Source organism: Protopterus annectens, chromosome 6.part1, assembly GCF_019279795.1.
Source record: "Protopterus annectens isolate FY-2018-M chromosome 6.part1, PAN1.0, whole genome shotgun sequence".
Lineage (NCBI taxonomy): Eukaryota > Metazoa > Chordata > Ceratodontiformes > Protopteridae > Protopterus > Protopterus annectens.
This window is the reverse complement of record NC_056738.1, coordinates 492,891,965-492,904,014: the sequence shown is the minus strand read 5'-3', so window position 1 is coordinate 492,904,014 and position 12,050 is coordinate 492,891,965.

Here is a 12,050-nt window from a genome sequence, read left to right as displayed (position 1 = left end):
GCTATCCCGATAACCAATTAGTGTTCCTAAGTAGCTAATTACATGCACATCAGCTGCTCTGCTACTGCCTTAGTCAATACCATGGCAACAGTGGAGTATAACTGAGTACTCCACTTGGACGTTGTCCCTTTGCCTTACTTGTGAGGAATACAGCCTGGAAATGTTGTTTGAAATCTATTGCAACAACTGTATGGAGACGAACAGTAATATATTGTCTGTAATGCCTAGAGGATTTGGTCTAAATGTGAGTACTGCTGTTATATTTCTGAACATTGCTACTTGTGCAGGGTTTGTCTGTACCTAATACTTCTGCATATCTTTCAATCTGGCCAGGATGTTTGACCAGCTCAAGGCTGCATAGCTATGCATATAATGTTAGGGGGTTTACAGTGTGCTTACCAGACAAATTTAGTTTGGTGTTAATGTGTATCACACTGTGCTGATAATCAGTGCTCGGTAACACTTCCTGGTGTACGAACATTTCAACCCTCTGAAACAGGATTAGTTCATACAAACCCTGTAACATCAGCAGCTGTTCAATTGTATAACAGCAACTATTTCCCATAGGGCCATGTTAAGGTTTCAGCAGATGTTGTACAGTAGTTGAATAATTGGTTATGGTATGACAGTATGTACTGATGTATTTATTTTGGTTGTGGGGTTGATGTTGGTGGGTGTACATAGCACATGCAGGTGTGTAGGAACCCCTTTTATACAACTTCTATATGTGTGTGGGTGTTCTTTCCCTATGTGAACACTTATCCCTCAGTGGAATAATACTATGGTAATTGCAGGCTGATTCATTAAGGCACTGTTAAATGCTTCCTGTATAGCATGCAGGTACTGTTAGTCCTTAAATCCTTTTGGCAATACATTGGAATGTAATAAAGTTTTGCTAAATGAAATCTGTCTGTGTATTTCTGTCATGGATATTTGCAGTCATTGCAGTTGTGTTGGTGACTGTGTCCATAGAACATATTTGTAATAGTGTATTGGCATATGATCTTCATATGTTATGCTCATATTGTTTGGTGGGGGCGTAATGTGTGATTGCTATGGTGCATGTTATACTCAGATATGAACACTTTGGATGCTGTCTACACATATGTATGTGTGTGTGTGTGTGTGTGTGTGTGTGTGTGTGTGTGTGTGTGTGTGTGTGTGTGTGTGTGTGTGTGCATATATATATATATATATATATATATATATATATATATATATATATATATATATATATATATATATATATGTGTGTGTGTGTGTGTGTGTGTATGTATATAGATATAATATATAATATATATTATTGCATATGTTTATCTGTACCTCTATAGATGTGTAAATGTTTTTAACCTAACTATATATCTACATATATATGTAGATCTGTATATATTGACATGTCTCTATGTATCTCTCTCTCTCTCTCTCTCTCTCTCTATATATATATATATATATATATATATATATATATATATATATACGAGCATACACCTTTCATTGGGTACATGGCGGGTTGTCTTATTTCAACACATTCCTCCCTTTTTTGTTTTAACCTGTCTGCATGCACATCTAGGATAAGTACATCTCAGGTAGCTTAGTGGTAGGTTACTCCGAGGATGGAGTACATGGTTGTGGGTTCTAATCCTGGAAGATGCTATTATTTTACCTCTCAGACTAGGCACTGGTAAGGAAAGTGTGAATAATGCACATTTAAGCGGTTGTAAGCAGGTTTGCCCGTGGTCTGCGCGACATTAAGCAAAGGTTAAAACTGTGAAGTGCTTCTCCTTTTGCCGTGTTTAAGAGCCACTTACTGTCACACAAACCCATGGAAACCCACTTACAGCTGCTTAAAAGTGCTTTAATCCACCTGCATCCAACAGCCCTTATTCTGGCCTTCGAAAAACGTATAGCCCTTGAACCCGGGACCATGACCACCACAGTCACTGACTTTACCACTAAGGCATCTGAGATATGTACAAATGTTGTGGTGTTTAGAATATAAATTTTACTACAGGCATTCCTCTCTACTGAAAACAAATGTGACAGTCGGTTGGTGTACATATGTCTGATACATGTTAATGTTCATATGTTTGTGAAATTAGGTGTTGCAATGTGACATGACAGGGTGTATTATGAATGAGAAAGGTTCTTGTTTTGTGTCCTTTTTATATTGTCCTCATACTCCATGTATACCCCTCCAGTTCACTTATTGAACATCCGACCCAGGTTCTCCTTGATGCATGATTTCATTACCCATCATTCCTCCCCTGCCCCAATCTTCACATACACAACCATCCCTTCTATGGTCAATTAGGTTAATATTAATAGTTATAAAACCAGAACTGCATGTATTTTGTGTACACTTCAATTCCATTGGATTGCTTCTATGTCACGAAGTGTGTTCATAGATGTTTATATATATGGCTATTGATGTAACTGCATAATATATATATATATATATATATATATATATATATATATATATATATATATCTTTATATTTATATCTATGTGCAGACATCACTGACGTATATATATATATATATATATATATATTTTTTTTTTTTTTCGTATTAATTTGTAACAGTAATACATATATAGACTTGTATGTGTTGGTTCACAAACTACAGTACATTACAATGTACTGTACATATGTACACAAAGTGACTGTCTCATTTGTGGTCATTACAGTGGAATGCATATGGTATAAGGTGTAGTCTAAAGACCGTAAAACATGTATACACCTCAGATGGCTTAGTGGTAAGTCCCATGACTGAAGTGTGTATGGTCCAGTGTTCAACACCTGCAATGCTTTAAAAATGTGTTTTACTCCAGAATAAGGCTCATTTAAGCAGTTGTAAGCATATTTAAAAGTGTTTGTGTGACATTATAGCAGCGGTTAACACAGTTAAACAAACTTTGTAACGTATAACCTGTGCGCGCAAACATGGCCACATCCGCTGACTACTCAGGATATATACATTTCAGTGAAGTAACATCTCACTATGTGCTTACATAACAATACATTCTCTGTTGACTTTGCTCTCCAGCACACATGGGTTTATATGGGTGTTTCAAATGTTTATTATACAGACGATTACTACCTATATATGCAATCTGTGGTTATGGTATACTTTTTAACATGATAAACGTCCTTGACTTTATTGGGATTGTGACCTCGAATGCACAGTTACTATGCAGATGCTGTAACCATTGCACTATTGTCATTAACGTTGGTTCCACCTATTTCCTATTTAGATGATTTCTATGTGTAAGCTAGGCTAAGCAAAGGGCGGAGGCCCCCAAACCCACTGAGCTTCACTTGCTCTTGAAATAACAACATATAACAAATGTAATGTGAGACAATACATTACATTCCTAACTACATTAGGCATAGCCCCTCACTGACATACTTCAAGGGAAACCTTGTTGTGTGAATGAGTAACAGAATATACACCCCTGGGATTATGTGTCCCAGAACCATACAGCCAGGGGGTGGGGAGCCCGTCCAGTTTGATAGCTGCGAGACCTGTTGGGGAAATTGAATGGTGTTGAATTACCACATTAACATGCCCTCTTTAGATCACTAAGTGCTCCTATCACCCTCCACCCCCCCCCCAGTCTTTAACAGCTTCCAGTAACTCTACCTGGAATTGCTTCATTGGCTATGCTTGACAGAGGTTCTGTTACTTCATCAATGGTGCAGAGAAAGCCAACACACTGCAGCTATGCTTCTAATTGCCCTTGGGCAAATAAGTAGTAGGCTATCTGTGAACCTCTAAAGTGCAGGCCATCACAGCCATAATATGTGAATAAACAAACTTTTAGATCACAATATACAGTGAGAAATCACCATGTAGTCAGGAAACAGTTAAGTACAGCAATACCATACAGAACACTGATACTTAGTCACTCCAAAAGCCTATCTTGGAAGCTAGAAGACTTGTATAAGTTTAAGGCTTTCTATTGCTTACCAGTAGGTTACCTACAGGAGAGATGAGAAACAAGCACAGATGGGATACATGCATGCAACAATACCATACCGGCTTATGTGTCAGCCTTAGGCTTTGGCATACTAGCCAAGGCTATTGGCGCCCCCATGGTGCCTTTTTTAGGAGAGTCTCAAAGGTGAATACCAGCTCTGTAAACAGCACAATAGCAGAATCAATGAGGGTTATGCTACTCAACACCAGGGGGTGTGATCTAAACATGCATGCACTCACAGCACTCTTCAGGATGGACAACGTCAAACTCTGTGCAGTAACTGAGACCTGTCTTAAGGCTCCTGAGAGCACTCCAGCACTACCAGACTACAACCCATACCACACATTTCAGCCACAGAACATGGACTGCACAGACATGGAGAGGGTGTATCCATATTCATCTGGGATACCTACACCTCCAGGTTAGTGGGGCAGCATGATATCTCTGAGATCATCCATGTGCAGCTAACATCAGCCACAACTGCAATGTAAACTGTGGCCTGCTACAGATCACCCTCCATGACCCAGAACCACCACTCCACCTACCTGGAGACAGTGGAGAACATGACAGTCCTAACGCACACCCTGGCATTGGTCGATGTCAACTACCCTACCATTAACTGGGAAACTTACTCGAGTACTCACTTCCAGACCCAGCGCTTCCTGGAATTTATCACCTCATATGCCCTGTATCAGGTGGTAACCTCCCAAACAAGGGATGGAAAGATACTAGAAGTGGTCATCACCAACATGGGCAACAGGTGCAGCACAGCAGGGGTTAACCGGTCACTGGTTAGATCTGACCATGAACTATTCACTGTTTCCACACCAAAACATCTCCCCCACCCATGGAAACCACAGTGTATACCATTCCTACAGCTAACTTTACACTACTAGTGACAGGGGTGGGGGGTTTCGCAGCCCCCACGCTAAGATTCTGGGCTGTGGTGTAGTTCCTGTGTTGTCCATTACCTTAATTGGATAAAAGGAAGTCTCTTTGCTCACCAGTGGGAGTGGGGAGCCTTGAGCAGCCTACCTATCCTTGGGGGAAGTGACCTCAGCACAAGAAGCTGTTAGTAATTGGTTGTTTTGGACCATTCCTAGCTCTTTTGTAGTTCACTGCTTAAAATCCGCCTCTGGGCGTTTTTTTCTGGCTATACTGCTCAGACAAGCTCCACGTGGGTTTACAGAGTGGTCCTAGCAGCAAGGAACTCGAAAAAGCGACTACCTTCTGGATTTAAGTATCTTTGCTTTTTTTTCACTGAAAATAGCTTCTGCTGCTTACTTTAAACTAGCCTGAACTGTTTTTTACTGATTACTGCATTTATTTTAAAAATTGCACTTAAAGTTACATTTAGTCGAATTTAGTTGAAAGTTTGCTTGTTTGTTTGTTTAATTGAACTGTGGAGGCTGCCCACTAAAGTGTGCTAGCCTGTGTAATTAATTTATCACTGTCTCTGCATTTTCTGTGTATTTCTGCAAAAAACAAAAAACAAAAAAATCCTTGTTTTCCCGCCTTTTTCGACTAGTTTAGACCAGTATACAGGCATTGCTGTATTCTGGGCTGTGGTGTAGTTCCTGTGTTGTCCATTACCTTACTTGGATAAAAGGAAGTTTCTTTGCTCACCAGTGGGAGTGGGGAGCCTTGAGCAGCCTACCTATCCTTGGGGGAAGTGACCTCAGCACAAGAAGCTGTTAGTAATTGGTTGTTTGGGACCATTCCTAGCTCTTTTGTAGTTCACTTCTTAAAATCCGCCTTTGCACGGATTTGCGTGGTCGTGCGCATAGCGCAGCGCCAGTTAAACAAGGTTAAACTTGGTTAAACAAGGTTAAACTTTTTCTGGCTCCGCCAAGTCTGCTATTCAATTTTTCCCTTAGAACTGTTCTGCTTGCAATCTAAACAGCCTATACTCTATCTGAAAAGCTCAGCACTTGCTCCTAAAGCATTTTGTATACAGGTAAAGCACTCTTAAACAAACGAAAAGTACTTCATTCACCTAAATTCTGTTGAGTACCCATTTCCCTATAGGTCCTTTCTGACTCAGTTACACAGCAATCTTTTTCACTATTTCTAGCATGTCGAAGGGTCAGTTGCTAGCGTCCTCTCCTGTTCAGCTGGTGAATCTGGGAATCTTGAGGCAATGTTACAATTGCCTCATGTACACAGACAACCCTCTCCTCCTCCCAACAAATACAAATATATGAGAGATGCAACTATATGGCCAAACTGGAGGCTGAGCTCTCTCAATTCAGTACTAGCAAGACCAGTCAGGAGGAGAAGGTAACCACGCACCACAAACCCAGTCTCACATAGAACTATCACAACTGCAAACCAAACACATAAACACACAAAAACATACTGGAGGCGCTTGATTAAAAATCTACCAAAACAACAGAGGCCTCCAAAGCAGACACCCAAGCAACCACCACCTCAAGACATAGCAAATGCAACACATAGTTCACAAAGTCAGTGTGCTAAACAGTCACAGCCCTTAAGGCCAAACAACATGCCAGACACACTTGTAATAGGTGACTCCATAGTCAGGCACACTGGCGACCCGCTCACCAGACTGAACAAGGAGAGGGTCACAGTAAGCTGCCTGTCGGGAGCTAGAATCCGCCACATAACACAAGCACTCAGGTCACTCCACAGCAAGTACAAATATGACTCGGTCATTGTACATGCAGGTGTGAACGACCTGACGTACCTCCCTGGACTACATGAAAAGAGACATAGAGGAGCTCTCTGATTATGTAGCCCAGGCGGTATGACCCTGACCCTGAGCAGCATCTTACCCTCACCAAGAATGATGCCACAGTACAAAGACAAAATGATCAGTTTTAACAATTGGCTTAATTACTGGTGTCATTCTAAGGGGATCCAGTGTCTGTCTGCTTGGGATGACATGCTTGACAAGCCACGCTGCTTCGCAAGGGATGGTTTGCACCTGTCACCCCTGGGCTTTCGGATATTGGCCAAGGCTCTTGCCACCCCATAGTGCCTTTTTAGGCAAGGCTCAAATGACAAACCTACCTCCCTAGAAAACACAAGTGGAAAAAACTAAGGGTAATGCTGCTCAATGCCAGAAGTCTAAACCTCAAGATGCAGCCCCCTCAAGCCCTCCTCAGTATGGAGAACATCGATGTCTGTGCAGTGACTAAAACCTGGTTCAAGGCTCCTGAGAGCACCCCAGCACTATCAGGTTTTACCTCATATCATGCTTTCCGGCCCCAAAACTTGGACAGAATCACAAAAGGAGGGGGAGTATCCATTTTCATCAAAGATACCCACACCTCCAGGTTAGTGGCAACATCTAAGCATCGGAGACTATCCAGGTGCAACTAACCATAGGCAAAACTGCCTTACAGTTTGTAGCATGCTACAGACCACCCTCTCAAACTCAGGAACCCCACACAGCCTTCCTGAAGACACTGGAGAGTATGAATGTCTCTCCAAATACCATCATTTTGGGAGACTTCAACTACCCAAACATAGACTGGGAACATTACTCAAGCCCCAACACTCTAGCCCAAAGGTTCTTAGAATTCATAAACTCAAATGCAATGGAACAACTAGTCACCATTCCCACAAGAGGAGACAATATACTAGACCTGATCATCACAAACATGGGGACAAAATGCTCCACACCGGAAGTACATCCCTCTTTGGTAAGATCAGACCATAAATTAATCTCACTGGAAATCCCCATCCCGCCCCCACCCCCTGCACAAAAGACCACAGTGAAGAACTTCTCAAAAGCAAACTTCACACTTCTTAAGACTGAAGTGGTATCATTCAAGGCCCCTGGGCCAGTGGAAACCACAACCCACACTGCTGAATCCTTTGCAAATGCCTTCTATGGGCACCTTTAAGAATGCATGGATCATGCAATCCCAAATAAAACCAAGACCCATTCCCCCAAAGGCAGGCGACCGGTCTGGTGGACCCCAGCCATAAACAAACTTTACAACAGAAGGAGGAAGCTACTACATGACAGAGCAAAATCCCTAAAAGGAAAGGCATCTCTGATCAGTACTAGCAAAAAACTACGATCACTCATAAAATCATCCAAGGCCAACTTTGAGAGAAAAATCGCAAATGACATAAAAGACAATCACAAGGCCTTCTTTAGCTATGTTAGAAACCTGGGTGGAAACTCCCAGATATGCTCAGAGTTAGTCCAAAATGACACAAAATACACTGAGCCCACTGACATTGCCAACATTCTGGCAGACAGGTTCAGTGCAAATTTCTCCTCCCCTCCCCCAAAAGGAGAAATAACTATCCCAGCAGAGTGTAGCCTCCCTAACATCTCAGATGCCCAGGTGAGAGCCGCCTCTCTAAAGCTAAAAACACAGCATCAATGGGACCGGATGGTGTCCCGGCTGTGTGCTACATGAACTCCAAGAGGAACTAAACCCACACATAAGGCTGCTGTTTAATCTTAGCCTTACCACAGGATACGTCCAAAGAGTGGCGTGCGGCAACAGTGGTCCCACTTCACAAAGGCGGTGCTTCTACAGACCCTGGAAATTACCGCCCCATAAGCCTGACGAGCCTGGTCTGCAAAGCTATGGAGAGGATCATTATGGAACTCATAAACAAAGACATTGGGGACCTACAGACATTGGATCCTACCCAATTTGGCTTTGTCAAGGGCAGATCCTGCCTTCTGAACTTGGTCGACTTTTTGAAACAGTCACTAAGGCCATTGATGAGGGTAAGGCAGTTCACACAGCCTACCTTGACCTTGCAAAGCCTTTGACACAATACCCCACGGGCATCATAGACAAACTCACCAGCTTAAATGTAAACCCATATGTCACAAGATGGGTTGCAAACTGGCTCAAGGACAGAACCCACAGGGTCAGAGTTGCTGGAGCTATGTCAGACTCTAAGCCAGTCACAAGCGGTGTCCCACAGGGCTCAGTCCTGGGACCCCTCTTGTTCGGCATTTATTTTTCCGAGGTACAGGCAAACATAGGAGGATTGTGGCTGACAAAGTTTGCAAATGACTGCAAACTGGGCCATAATTGATACTCCAGCGGACACAAACATCCTTCAGAGGCCTCATAGAAACGGATAATTGGTGCCAGAGCCATGGCCTTAAGCTAAACGCCAAAAATGTATAGTCATACCCTTTGGGAAAAACAAGGTACCGACAAATTACCACATAGGTGGTAATCCATTAAGTACGGAAGAGGTAATCAGGGACCTAGGGACCCAGGTTGACAGTAACCTCTCATTTGACACTCACATTGCCAAAGTGGTTAGGAAGACCTTCTATATTGCCCACCTTATCATGAAGGGTTTCACATCTAGATCAAGAGAGGTCATTGTGCCCCTGTACTCTTCTCTTATCAGGCCAATGATTGAGTACAATGCCCCATTTGGGATGTATCTCACCCGACACCTGCAGCAGTTGGAAAGACCCCAAAAGTTCCTCACCAAGAGGATAAAGGGTCTTAAACATATGTCATATGCTGCCCGACTGAAAAACTCCAGCTCTATTCAGTCGCATACCGCCTACTCAGAGGTGATCTGTGCCTGACGTACAAGGCCATGTCCAATCCTGAATTAATGGACATGCTCCACCTCAGAAAATCCAAATCCATCAGAGCCACGAGAACAAGTGACTTAAACCTCAACACAGAAATAAATAGAACGTGCTGGAGGGACAGATTCATAACCCAGAGGCTCCCTACACTCTGGAACAGAATCCCAGTCCATGTTAGGCAGAGCCCCTCACTGACTCTATTCAAGAGAAATCTCGACGAGTGGATGGGAGATCGTAGGTTTACCCCGGGGGTCATCTCTTTGTCACTACTAGACAGAGGCATAGTAAACTAAACCCTAAAAGGGCGTAGTATTCTCATCCTAAGGGGTGGTGTAAGCCACATACACTCTGGCTAGGCTTATAAATGCCCTAGGGCAGATAGCCTAGTACGAACCTATGAACCTATGAACCTATGAAGAGGAAACACTGCTCAAGATACAGACAGATTTACAAATGCAATCTATAAGCACCTACATGGATGTATGGATCGTGTCATCACTGGTAAACCAAGACTCACTCCTCCTAGACAGGGACAACAGTCTGGTGGACCCCTGCAATAAACAGGCTATACTACAGAAGTAGGAAAGTGTTCCAGACAAAGAGCAAATCCCACGAAGGGCAGACATCCGTGACCACTATTAGTATGATACGTAGGTCCCTCATGACATCATCCAAGGCTAACATCAGCAGGAAAATATGCAAGGATTCAAAAGATAACCACAAAGCCTTCTTTGGCTATGTCAAGGATCTAGGTGGTGACACAGATTTGCACTGTGCCGGTGAAATATAGCACAAAATATGCTGACCCTACTGATATCGCCAACATCCTTGCTGATACATTCAGTGCATACTTCACCCCCTAAATAGCCCACAACACTACCCAAAAGGTACAGTATCCCACACATCAGAGACACACAGGTCAAAATGGCCTTCTCTAACAGCAGAACACAGCGTCAATGGAGGCAGATGTTGTCCCAGACTGCATCTTGCAAACTGTACAAGACAACCTGACCCCCACCTAATTAAGCTTTTCAACCTCAGCCTCTCCACAGGCTACATGCCCATACAATGGCACATGGCAAAGGTTATTCCACTCCATCAAGGTGGATTCACAACTGACCATGGTAACTACCACCCCATAAGCCTGACTAGCCTGGTCTGCAATGGTATGGCTCGCATCCTCATGACACTCATTAACAAAGACATTGGTAACCTCCAAACCCATGACCCAACCCAGGTCAGCTTGGTTGAGTGCAGTTCATGCCTAATGAACCTGTTTGACATCTTACATACAGTCACCAAGACATTAGATTATGGGAGAGGTGGTTCACACATACTACCTGGACCTCGCCAAGGCTTTTGACACCATGCCGCACTCAGGTATTATTGATAAATACACCAGCCTGTACATACACCCATACATCATAGGTTGGGTTGCCAATGGGCATACACACAGAACCCACATGGTACGACTAGTGGTCTCCAGGTCCAACTCTTGACGAGTCATGACTGGTGTCCCACAGGACTCAGTCCTGGGAGCCCCTCTGTTTGGCATATACATCTCAGAGGTACAGGCAAACACAGGTGGACTATGGCAGACCATGTTTTGCAATGACTGCAAACTGGGAGCCATGATTGATAGTCCAGCTGACACAGACATCCCTCAAGGGGCCTCACAGAGACCAACACAAGGTGTCAACATCATGGCCTCCAGCCAAGTGCCACTAACTACATGGTCATTCCATTGTGGAATATTAAGCACCCACATATTATCACAGCCACTTTAATATGGGTGAGGTAATGGGGTATCTGGGGACTAAGGTAGATAGTGAATTCCCCTTTGACAATCATATCTCCAAAGTAGTTAGGACATCCTTCTATGTAGGCCATCTGATTACTAAAGGGTTCCCATCTAGACATACTGGGGTTATAGTGCCCCTTTACTCATCACTCAGCAGTCCCATAATAGGGTATAATAACCCATTTGGGATGTACCTCAGAAGACACTTCCAACATCTGGAAGATCCACGAATGTACCTCGCCAAGGGGATTACTGGCCTCAAACATATGCCCTATGCAGCCAGACTGAATAAACTCCTGCTTTACTCAGTGGTATCTCGTTTACCCAGAGATGATCAATGCTGGCCAACACAGCCATGTCAAACTCAGGCTTAATGGATATGCTCCACCTATGGGAATCCATGTCACAGTGAGTCACACACTGTAGTGAGCTGAACCTTGCCACAACAATAACTGGAAGATGCTGGAGAGATGGATTCCTGTCACAAACACTCCCCATACTTTGGAACAACATCCCTAACTACATTCTACAGAGCCCCTCACTAACACTTTGCAAGAGAAACTTTGAAGAGAGGATGGGGAACAGTAGATGCACCCCAGGGATCCCGCCCTTGGCTCTGCTCCACAGAGGGACAGTTAATGAATCAATGGGGTGGCAAAAGCTGACACATTTTGGCCAGGCTTATGAATGGCCTTTGGCAGCTGGCCACGT